The sequence below is a fragment of the Labrus mixtus genome, unplaced genomic scaffold (genome assembly GCF_963584025.1).
Source record: "Labrus mixtus unplaced genomic scaffold, fLabMix1.1 SCAFFOLD_47, whole genome shotgun sequence".
In the NCBI taxonomy this organism is placed as follows: Eukaryota; Metazoa; Chordata; class Actinopteri; order Labriformes; family Labridae; genus Labrus; species Labrus mixtus.
In genome coordinates, this window is record NW_026870219.1 from 199,664 (window position 1) to 218,610 (window position 18,947).

The window sequence follows — 18,947 nt, forward strand, 5'->3', positions numbered from 1 at the left end:
TCAAAAAAGTTGAAAATTTTCATGAAGTATTTGGGCTTCAAAAATGTTTAAAATTTTCATGAAGAAATTCGGCTTCAAAAAAGTTTAAAATTTTAATGAAGAAATTCGGCTTCAAAAAAGTTGAAAATTTTCATGAATTATTTGGGCTTCAAAAATGTTTTAAATTTTCATGAAGAAATTCGGCTTCAAAAAAGTTTAAAATTTTCATGAAGAAATTCGGCTTCAAAAAAGATGAAAATTTTCATGAAGTATTTGGGCTTCAAAAAAGTTGAAAATTTTCATGAAGAAATTCGGCTTCAAAAAAGTTGAACGTTTTCATGAAGTATTTGGGCTTCAAAAAAGTTGAAAATATTCATGAAGAAATTCGGCTTCAAAAAAGTTGAACGTTTTCATGAAGTATTTGGGCTTCAAAAAGTTGAAAATATTCATGAAGAAATTCGGCTTCAAAAAAGTTGAAAATTTTCATGAAGTATTTGGGCTTCAAAATTTTTTTAAATTTTCATGAAGAAATTCGGCTTCAAAAAAGTTGAAAATTTTCATGACGTATTTGGGCTTCAAAAAAGTTGAAAATTTTCATGAAGAAATTCGGCTTCAAAAAAGTTTTCACGAGGGGGGGGTGTTTCGTCGTTTTTTAACTTTTTCGTAAGGGGGGGTGTTTCGTCTTTTTTCAACTTTTTCGTAAGAGGGGGGTGTTTCGTCCTTTTTCAACTTTTTCGTGAGGGGGGGTGGGTCAATTGAAAATATTCATGAAGAAATTCGGCTTCAAAAAAGTTGAAAATTTTCATGAAGTATTTGGGCTTCAAAAATGTTTAAAATTTTCATGAAGAAATTCGGCTTCAAAAAAGTTTAAAATTTTAATGAAGAAATTCGGCTTCAAAAAAGTTGAAAATTTTCATGAATTATTTGGGCTTCAAAAATGTTTTAAATTTTCATGAAGAAATTCGGCTTCAAAAAAGTTGAAAATTTTCATGAAGTATTTGGGCTTCAAAAAAGTTGAAAATTTTCATGAAGAAATTTGGCTTCAAAAAAGATGAAAATTTTCATGAAGTATTTGGGCTTCAAAAAAGTTGAAAATTTTCATGAAGAAATTCGGCTTCAAAAAAGTTTTCGCAAGGGGGGGGGTGTTTCGTCTTTTTCAACTTTTTCGTAAGATGGGGGTGTTTCGTCTTTTTTCAACTTTTTCGTGAGGGGGGGTGGGTCAATTGAAAATATTCATGAAGTATTTGGGCTTCAAAAAAGTTTAAAAATTTCATGAAGAAATTCGGCTTCAAAAAGGTTGAAAATTTTCATGAATTATTTGGGCTTCAAAAATGTTTTAAATTTTCATGAAGAAATTCGGCTACAAAAAAGTTTAAAATTTTCATGAAGAAATTCGGCTTCAAAAAAGATGAAAATTTTCATGAAGTATTTGGGCTTCAAAAAAGTTTAAAATTTTCATGAAAAAATTCGGCTTCAAAAAAGATGAACGTTTTCATGAAGTATTTGGGCTTCAAAAAAGTTGAAAATTTTCATGAAGTATTTGGGCTTCAAAAAAGTTGAAAATATTCATGAAGAAATTCGGCTTCAAAAAAGTTGAAAATTTTCATGAACAAATTCGGCTTCAAAAAAGTTTTCGCAAGGGGGGGATGTTTCGTCTTTTTTCAACTTTTTCGTAAGAGGGGGGTGTTTCGTCTTTTTTCAACTTTTTCATGAGGGGGGTGGGTCAATTGAAAGTATTCATGAAGAAATTCGGCTTCAAAAAAGTTGAAAATTTTCATGAAGTATTTGGGCTTCAAAAAAGTTGAAAATTTTCATGAAGAAATTCGGCTTCAAAAAAGTTTTCGCGAGGGGGGGGTGTTTCGTCTTTTTTCAACTTTTTCGTAAGGGGGGGTGTTTCCTCTTTTTTCAACTTTTTCATAAGGGGGGGTTGGTCAATTGAAATTTTTCATGAAGTATTTGGGCTTCAAAAAAGTTGAAAATTTTCATGAAGAAATTGGGCTTCAAAAAAGTTGAACGTTTTCATGAAGTATTTGGGCTTCAAAAAAGTTGAAAATTTTCATGAAGTATTTGGGCTTCAAAAAAGTTGAAAATTTTCAGGAAGTATATGGGCTTCAAAAAAGTTGAAAATATTCATGAAGAAATTCGGCTTCAAAAAAGTTGAAAATTTTCATGAAGTATTTGGGCTTCAAAAAAGTTGAAAATTTTCATAAAGAAATTCGGCTTCAAAAAAGTTTTCGCAAGGGGGGGGTGTTTCGTCTTTTTTCAACTTTTTCGAAAGGGGGGGGTGTTTTGTCTTTTTTCAACTTTTTCGTGAGGGGGGTGGGTCAATTGAAAGTATTCATGAAGAAATTCGGCTTCAAAAAAGTTGAAAATTTTCATGAAGTATTTGGGCTTCAAAAAAGTTTAAAATTTTCATGAAGAAATTCGGCTTCAAAAAGGTTGAAAATATTCATGAAGAAATTCGGCTTCAAAAAAGTTTAAAATTTTCATGAAGTATTTAGGCTTCAAAAAAGTTGAAAATTTTCATGAAGATATTGGGCTTCAAAAAAGTTTTCGTAAGGGGGAGGTGTTTCATCTTTTTTCAACTTTTTCGTGAGGGGGGGTGTTTCGTCTTTTTTCAACTTTTTCGTAAGGGGGGGTGTTTCGTCTTTTTTCAACTTTTTCGTGAGGGGGGTGGGTCAATTGAAAGTATTCATGAAGAAATTCGGCTTCAAAAAAGTTGAAAATTTTCATGAAGAAATTCGGCTTCAAAAAAGTTGAAAATTTTCATGAAGTATTTGGGCTTCAAAAAAGTTGAAAATTTTCATGAAGAAATTCGGCTTCAAAAAAGTTTTCGCGAGGGGGGGGTGTTTCGTCTTTTTTCAACTTTTTCGTAAGGGGGGGGTGTTTCGTCTTTTTTCAACTTTTTCGTAAGGGGGGGTGTTTCGTCTTTTTTCAACTTTTTCGTGAGGGGGGTGGGTCAATTGAAAGTATTCATGAAGAAATTCGGCTTCAAAAAAGTTGAAAATTTTCATGAAGAAATTCGGCTTCAAAAAAGTTGAAAATTTTCATGAAGTATTTGGGCTTCAAAAAAGTTGAAAATTTTCATTAAGAAATTCGGCTTCAAAAAAGTTTTCGCAAGGGGGGGGTGTTTCGTCTTTTTTCAACTTTTTCGTAAGAGGGGGGTGTTTCGTCTTTTTTCAACTTTTTCGTGAGGGGGGGTGGGTCAATTGAAAATATTCATGAAGAAATTCGGCTTCAAAAATGTTGAAAATTTTCATGAAGTATTTGGGCTTCAAAAAAGTTGAAAATTTTCATGAAGTATTTGGGCTTCAAAAAAGTTTAAAATTTTCATGAAGAAATTCGGCTTCTAAAAGGTTGAAAATATTCATGAAGAAATTCGGCTTTAAAAAAGTTGAAAATTTTGATGAAGTATTTGGGCTTCAAAAAAGTTGAAAATATTCATGAAGAAATTCGGCTTCAAAAAAGTTTTCGTAAGGGGGAGGTGTTTCATCTTTTTTCAACTTTTTCGTGAGGGGGGGTGTTTCGTCTTTTTTCAACTTTTTCGTAAGGGGGGGTGTTTCGTCTTTTTTCAACTTTTTCGTGAGGGGGGTGGGTCAATTGAAAGTATTCATGAAGAAATTCGGCTTCAAAAAAGTTTAAAATTTTCATGAAGTATTTGGGCTTCAAAAAAGTTGAAAATTTTCATGAAGTAATTCGGCTTCAAAAAAGTTTTCGCAAGGGGGGGGGTATTTCGTCTTTTTTCAACTCTTTCGTAAGGGGGGGGTGTTTCGTCTTTTTTCAACTTTTTCGTAAGAGGGGGGTGTTTCGTCTTTTTTCAACTTTTTCGTGAGGGGGTGGGTCAATTGAAAGTATTCATGAAGAAATTCGGCTTCAAAAAAGTTGAAAATTTTCAGGAAGTATTTGGGCTTCAAAAAAGTTTAAAATTTTCATGAAAAAATTCGGCTTCAAAAAAGATGAACGTTTTCATGAAGTATTTGGGCTTCAAAAAAGTTGAAAATTTTCATGAAGTATTTGGGCTTCAAAAAAGTTGAAAATATTCATGAAGAAATTCGGCTTCAAAAAAGTTGAAAATTTTCTTGAACAAATTCGGCTCAAAAAAGTTTTCGCAAGGGGGGGATGTTTCGTCTTTTTTCAACTTTTTCGTAAGAGGGGGGTGTTTCGTCTTTTTTCAACTTTTTCATGAGGGGGGTGGGTCAATTGAAAGTATTCATGAAGAAATTCGGCTTCAAAAAAGTTGAAAATTTTGATGAAGTATTTGGGCTTCAAAAAAGTTGAAAATATTCATGAAGAAATTCGGCTTCAAAAAAGTTTTCGTAAGGGGGAGGTGTTTCATCTTTTTTCAACTTTTTCGTGAGGGGGGGTGTTTCGTCTTTTTTCAACTTTTTCGTAAGGGGGGGTGTTTCGTCTTTTTTCAACTTTTTCGTGAGGGGGGTGGGTCAATTGAAAGTATTCATGAAGAAATTCGGCTTCAAAAAAGTTTAAAATTTTCATGAAGTATTTGGGCTTCAAAAAAGTTGAAAATTTTCATGAAGTAATTCGGCTTCAAAAAAGTTTTCGCAAGGGGGGGGGTGTTTCGTCTTTTTTCAACTCTTTCGTAAGGGGGGGGTGTTTCGTCTTTTTTCAACTTTTTCGTAAGAGGGGGGTGTTTCGTCTTTTTTCAACTTTTTCGTGAGGGGGTGGGTCAATTGAAAGTATTCATGAAGAAATTCGGCTTCAAAAAAGTTGAAAATTTTCAGGAAGTATTTGGGCTTCAAAAAAGTTTAAAATTTTCATGAAAAAATTCGGCTTCAAAAAAGATGAACGTTTTCATGAAGTATTTGGGCTTCAAAAAAGTTGAAAATTTTCATGAAGTATTTGGGCTTCAAAAAAATTGAAAATATTCATGAAGAAATTCGGCTTCAAAAAAGTTGAAAATTTTCATGAACAAATTCGGCTTCAAAAAAGTTTTCGCAAGGGGGGGATGTTTCGTCTTTTTTCAACTTTTTCGTAAGAGGGGGGTGTTTCGTCTTTTTTCAACTTTTTCATGAGGGGGGTGGGTCAATTGAAAGTATTCATGAAGAAATTCGGCTTCAAAAAAGTTGAAAATTTTCATGAAGTATTTGGGCTTCAAAAAAGTTGAAAATTTTCATGAAGAAATTCGGCTTCAAAAAAGTTTTCGCGAGGGGGGGGTGTTTCGTCTTTTTTCAACTTTTTCGTAAGGGGGGGTGTTTCCTCTTTTTTCAACTTTTTCATAAGGGGGGGTTGGTCAATTGAAATTTTTCATGAAGTATTTGGGCTTCAAAAAAGTTGAAAATTTTCATGAAGAAATTGGGCTTCAAAAAAGTTGAACGTTTTCATGAAGTATTTGGGCTTCAAAAAAGTTGAAAATTTTCATGAAGTATTTGGGCTTCAAAAAAGTTGAAAATTTTCAGGAAGTATATGGGCTTCAAAAAAGTTGAAAATATTCATGAAGAAATTCGGCTTCAAAAAAGTTGAAAATTTTCATGAAGTATTTGGGCTTCAAAAAAGTTGAAAATTTTCATGAAGAAATTCGGCTTCAAAAAAGTTTTCGCAAGGGGGGGGTGTTTCGTCTTTTTTCAACTTTTTCGAAAGGGGGGGGTGTTTTGTCTTTTTTCAACTTTTTCGTGAGGGGGGTGGGTCAATTGAAAGTATTCATGAAGAAATTTGGCTTCAAAAAAGTTGAAAATTTTCATGAAGTATTTGGGCTTCAAAAAAGTTTAAAATTTTCATGAAGAAATTCGGCTTCAAAAAGGTTGAAAATATTCATGAAGAAATTCGGCTTCAAAAAAGTTTAAAATTTTCATGAAGTATTTAGGCTTCAAAAAAGTTGAAAATTTTCATGAAGATATTCGGCTTCAAAAAAGTTTTCGTAAGGGGGAGGTGTTTCATCTTTTTTCAACTTTTTCGTGAGGGGGGGTGTTTCGTCTTTTTTCAACTTTTTCGTAAGGGGGGGTGTTTCGTCTTTTTTCAACTTTTTCGTGAGTGGGGTGGGTCAATTGAAAGTATTCATTAAGAAATTCGGCTTCAAAAAAGTTGAAAATTTTCATGAAGAAATTCGGCTTCAAAAAAGTTGAAAATTTTCATGAAGTATTTGGGCTTCAAAAAAGTTGAAAATTTTCATGAAGAAATTCGGCTTCAAAAAAGTTTTCGCGAGGGGGGGGTGTTTCGTCTTTTTTCAACTTTTTCGTAAGGGGGGGGTGTTTCGTCTTTTTTCAACTTTTTCGTAAGAGGGGGGTGTTTCGTCTTTTTTCAACTTTTTCGTGAGGGGGGGTGGGTCAATTGAAAATATTCATGAAGAAATTCGGCTTCAAAAAGGTTGAAAATTTTCATGAAGTATTTGGGCTTCAAAAAAGTTGAAAATTTTCATGAAGTATTTGGGCTTCAAAAAAGTTTAAAATTTTCATGAAGAAATTCGGCTTCTAAAAGGTTGAAAATATTCATGAAGAAATTCGGCTTTAAAAAAGTTGAAAATTTTGATGAAGTATTTGGGCTTCAAAAAAGTTGAAAATATTCATGAAGAAATTCGGCTTCAAAAAAGTTTTCGTAAGGGGGAGGTGTTTCATCTTTTTTCAACTTTTTCGTGAGGGGGGGTGTTTCGTCTTTTTTCAACTTTTTCGTAAGGGGGGGTGTTTCGTCTTTTTTCAACTTTTTCGTGAGGGGGGTGGGTCAATTGAAAGTATTCATGAAGAAATTCGGCTTCAAAAAAGTTTAAAATTTTCATGAAGTATTTGGGCTTCAAAAAAGTTGAAAATTTTCATGAAGTAATTCGGCTTCAAAAAAGTTTTCGCAAGGGGGGGGGTGTTTCGTCTTTTTTCAACTCTTTCGTAAGGGGGGGGTGTTTCGTCTTTTTTCAACTTTTTCGTAAGAGGGGGGTGTTTCGTCTTTTTTCAACTTTTTCGTGAGGGGGTGGGTCAATTGAAAGTATTCATGAAGAAATTCGGCTTCAAAAAAGTTGAAAATTTTCAGGAAGTATTTGGGCTTCAAAAAAGTTGAAAATTTTCATGAAGAAATTCGGCTTCAAAAAAGTTTTCGCAAGGGGGGGGTGTTTCGTATTTTTTCAACTTTTTCCTAAGGGGGGGGTGTTTCGTCTTTTTTCAACTTTTTCGTAAGAGGGGGGTGTTTCGTCTTTTTTCAACTTTTTCGTAAGAGGGGGGTGTTTCGTCTTTTTTCAACTTTTTCGTGAGGGGGGTGGGTCAATTGAAAATATTCATGAAGAAATTCGGCTTCAAAAAAGTTGAAAATTTTCATGAAGTATTTAGGCTTCAAAAAAGTTGAAAATTTTCATGAAGAAATTCGGCTTCAAAAAAGTTTTCGTAAGGGGGAAGTGTTTCGTCTTTTTTCAACTTTTTCGTGAGGGGGGGTGTTTCGTCTTTTTTCAACTTTTTCGTAAGGGGGGGTGTTTCGTCTTTTTTCAACTTTTTCGTAAGGGGGGGGTGTTTCGTCTTTTTTCAACTTTTTCGTAAGAGGGGGGTGTTTCGTCTTTTTTCAACTTTTTCGTGAGGGGGTGGGTCAATTGAAAGTATTCATGAAGAAATTCGGCTTCAAAAAAGTTGAAAATTTTCATGAAGTATTTAGGCTTCAAAAAAGTTGAAAATTTTCATGAAGAAATTCGGCTTCAAAAAAGTTTTCGTGAGGGGGAGGTGTTTCGTCTTTTTTCAACTTTTTCGTGAGGGGGGGTGTTTCGTCTTTTTTCAACTTTTTCGTAAGAGGGGGGTGTTTCGTCTTTTTTCAACTTTTTCGTGAGGGGGGTGGGTCAATTGAAAGTATTCATGAAGAAATTCGGCTTCAAAGAAGTTGAAGATTTTCATGAAGTATTTGGGCTTCAAAAAAGTTGAAAATTTTCATGAAGAAATTCGGCTTCAAAAAGGTTGAAAATTTTCATGAAGTAATTCGGCTTCAAAAAAGTTTTCGCAAGGGGGGTGGTGTTTCGTCTTTTTTCAACTTTTTCGTAAGGGGGGGTGTTTAGTCTTTTTTCAACTTTTTCGTAAGAGGGGGGTGTTTCGTCTTTTTTCAACTTTTTCGTAAGAGGGGGGTGTTTCGTCTTTTTTCAACTTTTTCGTGAGGGGGGTGGGTCAATTGAAAATATTCATGAAGAAATTCGGCTTCAAAAAAGTTGAAAATTTTCATGAAGTATTTAGGTTTCAAAAAAGTTGAAAATTTTCATGAAGAAATTCGGCTTCAAAAAAGTTTTCGTGAGGGGGAAGTGTTTCGTCTTTTTTCAACTTTTTCGTGAGGGGGGGTGTTTCGTCTTTTTTCAACTTTTTCGTAAGGGGGGGGGTATTTCGTCTTTTTTCAACTTTTTTGTAAGGGGGGGGTGTTTCGTCTTTTTTCAACTTTTTCGTAAGAGGGGGGTGTTTCGTCTTTTTTCAACTTTTTCGTAAGAGGGGGGTGTTTCGTCTTTTTTCAACTTTTTCGTGAGGGGGTGGGTCAATTGAAAGTATTCATGAAGAAATTCGGCTTCAAAAAAGTTTAAAATTTTCATGAAGAAATTCGGCTTCAAAAAAGTTGAAAATTTTCATGAAGTATTTGGGCTTCAAATTTTTTTAAAATTTTCATGAAGAAATTCAGCTTCAAAAAAGTTGAAAATTTTCATGAAGAAATTCGGCTTCAAAAAAGTTGAAAATTTTCATGAAGTATTTGGGCTTCAAAAAAGTTGAAAATTTTCATTAAGAAATTCGGTTTCAAAAAAGTTTAAAATTTTCATGAAGAAATTCGGCTTCAAAAAAGTTGAAAATTTTCATGAAGTATTTGGGCTTCAAAAAAGTTGAAAATTTTCATGAAGAAATTCGGCTTCAAAAAAGTTTTCGCAAGGGGGGGGGGTGTTTCGTCTTTTTTCAACTTTTTCGTAAGGGGGGGGTGTGTCGTCTTTTTTCAACTTTTTCGTTAGCGGGGGTGGGTCAATTGAAAATTTTCATGAAGAAATTCGGCTGCAAAAAAGTTTTCGCAAGGGGGGGGGTGTTTCGTCTTTTTTCAACTTTTTCGTAAGATGGGGGTGTTTCGTCTTTTTTCAACTTTTTCGTGAGGGGGGGTGAGTCAATTGAAAATATTCATGGAGAAATTCGGCTTCAAAAAAGTTGAAAAATTTTCATGAAGAAATTCGGCTTCAAAAAAGTTGAAAATTTTCATGAAGTATTTGGGCTTCAAAAAAGTTGAAAATATTCATGAAGAAATTCGGCTTCAAAAAAGTTGAAAATTTTCATGAAGTATTTGGGCTTCAAAAAAGTTGAAAATATTCATGAAGAAATTCGGCTTCAAAAAAGTTGAAAATTTTCATGAAGTATTTGGGCTTCAAAAAAGTTGAAAATTTTCATGAAGAAATTCGGCTTCAAAAAAGTTTTCGCAAGGGGGGGGTGTTTCGTCTTTTTTCAACTTTTCGTAAGAGGGGGGTGTTTCGTCTTTTTTCAACTTTTTCGTGAGGGGGTGGGTCAATTGAAAATATTCATGAAGAAATTCGGCTTCAAAAAAGTTTTCGCAAGGGGGGGGGGTGTTTCGTCTTTTTTCAACTTTTTCGTAAGGGGGGGGTGTGTCGTCTTTTTTCAACTTTTTCGTTAGCGGGGGTGGGTCAATTGAAAATATTCATGAAGAAATTTGGCTTCAAAAAAGATGACAATTTTCATGAAGTATTTGGGCTTCAAAAAAGTTGAAAATTTTCATGAAGAAATTCGGCTTCAAAAAAGTTGAAAATTTTCATTAAGAAATTCGGCTTCAAAAAAGTTGAAAATTTTCATGAAGTATTTGTGCTTCAAAAAAGTTGAAAATATTCATGAAGAAATTCGGCTTCAAAACAGTTTTCGCAGGGGGGGGTGTTTCGTCTTTTTTCAACTTTTTCGTAAGGGTGGGTGTTTCGTCTTTTTTCAACTTTTCGTAAGAGGGGGGTGTTTCGTCTTTTTTCAACTTTTTCGTGAGGGGGTGGGTCAATTGAAAATATTCATGAAGAAATTTGGCTTCAAAAAAGATGACAATTTTCATGAAGTATTTGGGCTTCAAAAAAGTTGAAAATTTTCATGAAGAAATTCGGCTTCAAAAAAGTTGAAAATTTTCATGAAGTATTTGGGCTTCAAAAAAGTTGAAAATTTTCATTTAGAAATTCGGCTTCAAAAAAGTTTAAAATTTTCATGAAGAAATTAAGCTTCAAAAAAGTTGAAAATTTTCATGAAGTACTTGGGCTTGAAATTTTTTTTAAATTTTCATGAAGAAATTCGGCTTCAAAAAAGTTGAAAATTTTCATGAAGAAATTCGGCTTCAAAAAAGTTTAAAATTTTCATGAAGTATTTGGGCTTCAAAAAAGTTGAAAATTTTCATTAAGAAATTCGGCTTCAAAAAAGTTTAAAATTTTCATGAAGAAATTCGGCTTCAAAAAAGTTGAAAATTTTCATGAAGTATTTGGGCTTGAAAATTTTTTTAAATTTTCATGAAGAAATTCGGCTTCAAAAAAGTTGAAAATTTTCATGAAGAAATTCGGCTTCAAAACAGTTGAAAATTTTCATGAAGTATTTGGGCTTCAAAAAAGTTGAAAATTTTCATGAAGAAATTCGGCTTCAAAAAAGTTTTCGCAAGGGGGGGGTGTTTCGTCTTTTTTCAACTTTTTCGTAAGGGTTGTATCGTCTTTTTTCAACTTTTTCGTAAGAGGGGGGTATTTCGTCTTTTTTCAACTTTTTCGTGAGGGGGGTGGGTCAATTGAAAGTATTCATGAAGAAATTCGGCTTCAAAACAGTTGAAAATTTTCATGAAGTATTTGGGCTTCAAAAAAGTTGAAAATTTTCATGAAGAAATTCGGCTTCAAAAAAGTTTTCGCAAGGGGGGGGTGTTTAGTCTTTTTTCTACTTTTTCGTAAGGGGGTGGTGTTTCGTCTTTTTTCAACTTTTTCGTAAGAGGGGTGTGTTTCGTCTTTTTTCAACTTTTTCGTGAGGGGGTGGGTCAATTGAAAATATTCATGAAGAAATTCGGCTTCAAAAAAGTTTTCGCAAGGGGGGGGGTGTTTAGTCTTTTTTCAACTTTTTCGTAAGGGGGGGGTGTTTCGTCTTTTTTCAACTTTTTCGTTAGCGGGGGTGGGTCAATTGAAAATATTCATGAAGAAATTTGGCTTCTAAAAAGATGAAAATTTTCATGAAGTATTTGGGCTTCAAAAAAGTTGAAAATTTTCATGAAGAAATTCGGCTTCAAAAAAGTTTTCGCAAGGGGGGGGTGTTTCTTCTTTTTTCAACTTTTTCGTAAGGGTTGTATCGTCTTTTTTCAACTTTTTCGTAAGAGGGGGGTATTTCGTCTTTTTTCAACTTTTTCGTGAGGGGGGTGGGTCAATTGAAAGTATTCATGAAGAAATTCGGCTTCAAAAAAGTTGAAAATTTTCATGAAGTATTTGGGCTTCAAAAAAGTTGAAAATTTTCATGAAGAAATTCGGCTTCAAAAAAGTTTTCGCAAGGGGGGGGTGTTTAGTCTTTTTTCTACTTTTTCGTAAGGGGGGGGTGTTTCGTCTTTTTTCAACTTTTTCGTAAGAGGGGTGTGTTTCGTCTTTTTTCAACTTTTTCGTGAGGGGGTGGGTCAATTGAAAATATTCATGAAGAAATTCGGCTTCAAAAAAGTTTTCGCAAGGGGGGGGGTGTTTAGTCTTTTTTCAACTTTTTCGTAAGGGGGGGGTGTTTCGTCTTTTTTCAACTTTTTCGTTAGCGGGGGTGGGTCAATTGAAAATATTCATGAAGAAATTTGGCTTCTAAAAAGATGAAAATTTTCATGAAGTATTTGGGCTTCAAAAAAGTTGAAAATTTTCATGAAGAAATTCGGCTTCAAAAAAGTTTTCGCAAGGGGGGGGTGTTTCGTCTTTTTTCAACTTTTTCGTAAGGGTTGTATCGTCTTTTTTCAACTTTTTCGTAAGAGGGGGGTATTTCGTCTTTTTTCAACTTTTTCGTGAGGGGGGTGGGTCAATTGAAAGTATTCATGAAGAAATTCGGCTTCAAAAAAGTTGAAAATTTTCATGAAGTATTTGGGCTTCAAAAAAGTTGAAAATTTTCATGAAGAAATTCGGCTTCAAAAAAGTTTTCGCAAGGGGGGGGTGTTTCGTCTTTTTTCAACTTTTTCGTAAGGGTTGTATCGTCTTTTTTCAACTTTTTCGTAAGAGGGGGGTATTTCGTCTTTTTTCAACTTTTTCGTGAGGGGGGGGGGGTCAATTGAAAGTATTCATGAAGAAATTCGGCTTCAAAAAAGTTGAAAATTTTCATGAAGTATTTGGGCTTCAAAAAAGTTGAAAATTTTCATGAAGTATTTGGGCTTCAAAAAAGTTGAAAATTTTCATGAAGAAATTCGGCTTCAAAAAAGTTTTCGCGAGGGGGGGGGTGTTTAGTCTTTTTTCAACTTTTTCGTAAGGGGGGGGTGTTTCGTCTTTTTTCAACTTTTTCGTAAGGGGGGGTGTTTCGTCTTTTTCAACTTTTTCGTAAGAGGGGGGTGTTTCGTCTTTTTTCAACTTTTTCGTGAGGGGGTGTGGGTCAATTGAAAATATTCATGAAGATATTTGGCTTCAAAAAAGTTGAAAATTTTCATGAAGTGTTTGGGCTTCAAAAATGTTTTAAATTTTCATGAAGAAATTCGGCTTCAAAAAAGTTTAAAATTTTCATGAAGAAATTCGGCTTCAAAAAAGTTGAAAATTTTCATGAAGTATTTGGGCTTGAAATTTTTTTTAAATTTTCATGAAGAAATTCGGCTTCAAAAAAGTTGAAAATTTTCATGAAGAAATTCGGCTTCAAAACAGTTGAAAATTTTCATGAAGTATTTGGGCTTCAAAAAAGTTGAAAATTTTCATGAAGAAATTCGGCTTCAAAAAAGTTTTCGCAAGGGGGGGGTGTTTCGTCTTTTTTCAACTTTTTCGTAAGGGTTGTATCGTCTTTTTTCAACTTTTTCGTAAGAGGGGGGTATTTTGTCTTTTTTCAACTTTTTCGTGAGGGGGGTGGGTCAATTGAAAGTATTCATGAAGAAATTCGGCTTCAAAACAGTTGAAAATTTTCATGAAGTATTTGGGCTTCAAAAAAGTTGAAAATTTTCATGAAGAAATTCGGCTTCAAAAAAGTTTTCGCAAGGGGGGGGTGTTTAGTCTTTTTTCTACTTTTTCGTAAGGGGGTGGTGTTTCGTCTTTTTTCAACTTTTTCGTAAGAGGGGTGTGTTTCGTCTTTTTTCAACTTTTTCGTGAGGGGGTGGGTCAATTGAAAATATTCATGAAGAAATTCGGCTTCAAAAAAGTTTTCGCAAGGGGGGGGGTGTTTAGTCTTTTTTCAACTTTTTCGTAAGGGGGGGGTGTTTCGTCTTTTTTCAACTTTTTCGTTAGCGGGGGTGGGTCAATTGAAAATATTCATGAAGAAATTTGGCTTCTAAAAAGATGAAAATTTTCATGAAGTATTTGGGCTTCAAAAAAGTTGAAAATTTTCATGAAGAAATTCGGCTTCAAAAAAGTTTTCGCAAGGGGGGGGTGTTTCTTCTTTTTTCAACTTTTTCGTAAGGGTTGTATCGTCTTTTTTCAACTTTTTCGTAAGAGGGGGGTATTTCGTCTTTTTTCAACTTTTTCGTGAGGGGGGTGGGTCAATTGAAAGTATTCATGAAGAAATTCGGCTTCAAAAAAGTTGAAAATTTTCATGAAGTATTTGGGCTTCAAAAAAGTTGAAAATTTTCATGAAGAAATTCGGCTTCAAAAAAGTTTTCGCAAGGGGGGGGTGTTTCGTCTTTTTTCAACTTTTTCGTAAGAGGGGTGTGTTTCGTCTTTTTTCAACTTTTTCGTAAGAGGGGTGTGTTTCGTCTTTTTTCAACTTTTTCGTGAGGGGGTGGGTCAATTGAAAATATTCATGAAGAAATTCGGCTTCAAAAAAGTTTTCGCAAGGGGGGGGGTGTTTAGTCTTTTTTCAACTTTTTCGTAAGGGGGGGGTGTTTCGTCTTTTTTCAACTTTTTCGTTAGCGGGGGTGGGTCAATTGAAAATATTCATGAAGAAATTTGGCTTCTAAAAAGATGAAAATTTTCATGAAGTATTTGGGCTTCAAAAAAGTTGAAAATTTTCATGAAGAAATTCGGCTTCAAAAAAGTTTTCGCAAGGGGGGGGTGTTTCTTCTTTTTTCAACTTTTTCGTAAGGGTTGTATCGTCTTTTTTCAACTTTTTCGTAAGAGGGGGGTATTTCGTCTTTTTTCAACTTTTTCGTGAGGGGGGTGGGTCAATTGAAAGTATTCATGAAGAAATTCGGCTTCAAAAAAGTTGAAAATTTTCATGAAGTATTTGGGCTTCAAAAAAGTTGAAAATTTTCATGAAGAAATTCGGCTTCAAAAAAGTTTTCGCAAGGGGGGGGTGTTTCGTCTTTTTTCAACTTTTTCGTAAGAGGGGTGTATTTCGTCTTTTTTCAACTTTTTCGTGAGGGGGTGGGTCAATTGAAAATATTCATGAAGAAATTCGGCTTCAAAAAAGTTTTCGCAAGGGGGGGGGTGTTTAGTCTTTTTTCAACTTTTTCGTAAGGGGGGGGTGTTTCGTCTTTTTTCAACTTTTTCGTTAGCGGGGGTGGGTCAATTGAAAATATTCATGAAGAAATTTGGCTTCTAAAAAGATGAAAATTTTCATGAAGTATTTGGGCTTCAAAAAAGTTGAAAATTTTCATGAAGAAATTCGGCTTCAAAAAAGTTTTCGCAAGGGGGGGGTGTTTCGTCTTTTTTCAACTTTTTCGTAAGGGTTGTATCGTCTTTTTTCAACTTTTTCGTAAGAGGGGGGTATTTCGTCTTTTTTCAACTTTTTCGTGAGGGGGGGGGGGTCAATTGAAAGTATTCATGAAGAAATTCGGCTTCAAAAAAGTTGAAAATTTTCATGAAGTATTTGGGCTTCAAAAAAGTTGAAAATTTTCATGAAGTATTTGGGCTTCAAAAAAGTTGAAAATTTTCATGAAGAAATTCGGCTTCAAAAAAGTTTTCGCGAGGGGGGGGGTGTTTAGTCTTTTTTCAACTTTTTCGTAAGGGGGGGGTGTTTCGTCTTTTTTCAACTTTTTCGTAAGGGGGGGTGTTTCGTCTTTTTCAACTTTTTCGTAAGAGGGGGGTGTTTCGTCTTTTTTCAACTTTTTCGTGAGGGGGTGTGGGTCAATTGAAAATATTCATGAAGATATTTGGCTTCAAAAAAGTTGAAAATTTTCATGAAGTGTTTGGGCTTCAAAAATGTTTTAAATTTTCATGAAGAAATTCGGCTTCAAAAAAGTTTAAAATTTTCATGAAGAAATTCGGCTTCAAAAAAGATGAACATTTTCATGAAGTATTTGGGCTTCGAAAAAGTTGAAAATTTTAATGAAGAAATTCGTCTTCAAAAAAGTTTTCGCAAGGGGGGGTGTTTCGTCTTTTTTCAACTTTTTCGTGAGGGGGGGTGTTTCCTCGTTTTTCAACTTTTTCATATGGGGGGGTTGGTCAATTGAAATTTTTCATGAAGTATTTGGGCTTCAAAAAAGTTGAAAATTTTCATGAGGGGGGGTGGGTCAATTGAAAATATTCATGAAGAAATTCAGCTTCAAAAAAGTTGAAAATTTTCATGAAGAAATTCGGCTTCAAAAAAGTTGAAAATTTTCATGAAGTATTTGGGCTTCAAAAAAGTTGAAAATTTTCATTAAGAAATTCGGCTTCAAAAAAGTTGAAAATTTTCATGAAGAAATTCGGCTTCAAAAAAGTTGAAAATTTTCATGAAGTATTTGGGCTTGAAATTTTTTTTAAATTTTCATGAAGAAATTCGGCTTCAAAAAAGTTTAAAATTTTCATGAAGAAATTAGGCTTCAAAACAGTTGAAAATTTTCATGAAGTATTTGGGCTTCAAAAAAGTTGAAAATTTTCATGAAGAAATTCGGCTTCAAAAAAGTTTTCGCAAGGGGGGGGTATTTCGTCTTTTTTCAACTTTTTCGTAAGGGGGGGGTGTTTCGTCTTTTTTCAACTTTTTCGTAAGAGGGGTGTGTTTCGTCTTTTTTCAACTTTTTGGTGAGGGGGTGGGTCAATTGAAAATATTCATGAAGAAATTCGGCTTCAAAAAAGTTTTCGCAAGGGGGGGGTGTTTCGTCTTTTTTCAACTTTTTCGTAAGGGGGGGGTGTTTCGTCTTTTTTCAACTTTTTCGTTAGCGGGGGTGGGTCAATTGAAAATATTCATGAAGAAATTTGGCTTCAAAAAAGATGAAAATTTTCATGAAGTATTTGGGCTTCAAAAAAGTTGAAAATTTTCATGAAGAAATTCGGCTTCAAAAAAGTTGAACGTTTTCATGAAGTATTTGGGCTTCAAAAAAGTTGAAAATTTTCATGAAGTATTTGGGCTTCAAAAAAGTTGAAAATATTCATGAAGAAATTCGCCTTCAAAAAAGTTGAAAATTTTCATGAAGTATTTGGGCTTCAAAATTTTTTAAAATTTTCATGAAGAAATTCGGCTTCAAAAAAGTTGAAAATTTTCATGAAGTATTTGGGCTTCAAAAAAGTTGAAAATTTTCATGAAGTATTTGGGCTTCAAAAAAGTTGAAAATATTCATGAAGAAATTTGGCTTCAAAACAGTTGAAAATTTTCATGAAGAAATTCGGCTTCAAAAAAGTTTTCGCAAGGGAGGGGTGTTTCGTCTTTTTTCAACTTTTTCGTAAGGGGGGGGGTGTTTCGTCTTTTTTCAACTTTTTCGTAAGAGGGGGGTGTTTCGTCTTTTTTCAACTTTTTCGTGAGGGGGGTGGGTCAATTGAAAGTATTCATGAAGAAATTCGGCTTCAAAAAAGTTGAAAATTTTCATGAAGTATTTGGGCTTGAAATTTTTTTTAAATTTTCATGAAGAAATTCGGCTTCAAAAAAGTTGAAAATTTTCATGAAGTATTTGGGCTTCAAAAAAGTTGAAAATTTTCATTAAGAAATTCGGCTTCAAAAAAGTTGAAAATTTTCATGAAGAAATTCGGCTTCAAAAAAGTTGAAAATTTTCATGAAGTATTTGGGTTTGAAAATTTTTTTAAATTTTCATGAAGAAATTCGGCTTCAAAAAAGTTTAAAATTTTCATGAAGAAATTCGGCTTCAAAACAGTTGAAAATTTTCATGAAGTATTTGGGCTTCAAAAAAGTTGAAAATTTTCATGAAGAAATTCGGCTTCAAAACAGTTGAAAATTTTCATGAAGAAATTCGGCTTCAAAAAAGTTTTCGCGAGGGGGGGGTGTTTCGTCTTTTTTCAACTTTTTCGTAAGGGGGGGTGTTTCGTCTTTTTTCAACTTTTTCGTAAGAGGGGTGTGTTTCGTCTTTTTTCAACTTTTTCGTAAGGGGGGGGTGTTTCGTCTTTTTTCAACTTTTTCGTAAGGGTGGAGTTTCGTCTTTTTTCAACTTTTTCGTGAGGGGGGTGGGTCAATTGAAAGTATTCATGAAGAAATTCGGCTTCAAAAAAGTTGAAAATTTTCATGAAGTATTTGGGCTTCAAAAAAGTTGAAAATTTTCATGAAGAAATTCGGCTTCAAAAAAGATGAACGTTTTCATGAAGTATTTGGGCTTCAAAAAAGTTGAAAATTTTCATGAAGTATTTGAGCTTCAAAAAAGTTGAAAATTTTCATGAAGTATTTGGGCTTCAAAAAAGTTGAAAATATTCATGAAGAAATTCGGCTTCAAAACAGTTGAAAATTTTCATGAAGAAATTCGGCTTCAAAAAAGTTTTCGCAAGGGGGGGGTGTTTCGTCTTTTTTCAACTTTTTCGTAAGGGGGGGGTGTTTCGTCTTTTTTCAACTTTTTCGTAAGAGGGGGGAGTTTCGTCTTTTTTCAACTTTTTCGTGAGGGGGGTGGGTCAATTGAAAGTATTCATGAAGAAATTCGGCTTCAAAAAAGTTGAAAATTTTCATGAAGTATTTGGGCTTCAAAAAAGTTGAACATTTTCATGAAGAAATTCGGCTTCAAAAAAGTTTTCGCGAGGGGGGGGTGTTTCGTCTTTTTTCAACTATTTCGTAAGGGGGGGGTGTTTCGTCTTTTTTCAACTTTTTCGTAAGGGGGGGTGTTTCGTCTTTTTTCAACTTTTCGTAAGAGGGGGGTGTTTCGTCTTTTTTCAACTTTTTCGTGAGGGGGGGTGGGTCAATTGAAAATATTCATGAAGAAATTCGGCTTCAAAAAAGTTGAACATTTTCATGAAGTATTTGGGCTTCAAAAAAGTTGAAAATTTTCATGAAGAAATTCGGCTTCAAAAAAGTTGAAAATTTTCATGAAGTATTTGGGCTTCAAAAAAGTTGAAAATTTTCATTAAGAAATTCGGCTTCAAAAAAGTTTAAAATTTTCATGAAGAAATTCGGCTTCAAAAAAGTTGAAAATTTTCATGAAGTATTTGGGCTTGAAATTTTTTTTAAATTTTCATGAAGAAATTCAGCTTCAAAAAAGTTGAAAATTTTCATGAAGAAATTCGGCTTCAAAAAAGTTGAAAATTTTCATGAAGTATTTGGGCTTCAAAAAAGTTGAAAATTTTCATTAAGAAATTCGGCTTCAAAAAAGTTGAAAATTTTAATGAAGAAATTCGGCTTCAAAAAAGTTGAAAATTTTCATGAAGTATTTGGGCTTGAAATTTTTTTTAAATTTTCATGAAGAAATTCGGCTTCAAAAAAGTTTAAAATTTTCATGAAGAAATTCGGCTTCAAAAAAGTTGAAAATTTTCATGAAGTATTTGGGCTTCAAAAAAGTTGAAAATTTTCATGAAGTATTTGGGCTTCAATAAAGTTGAAAATTTTCATGAAGTATTTGGGCTTCAATAAAGTTGAAAATTTTCATGAAGTATTTGGGCTTCAAAAAAGTTGAAAATTTTCATGAAGTATTTGGGCTTCAAAAAAGTTGAAAATTTTCATGAAGAAATTGGGCTTCAAAAAAGTTGAAAATATTCATGAAGAAATTTGGCTTCAAAACAGTTGAAAATTTTCATGAAGAAATTCGGCTTCAAAAAAGTTTTCGCAAGGGGGGGGTGTTTCGTCTTTTTTCAACTTTTTCGTAAGGGGGTGGTGTTTCGT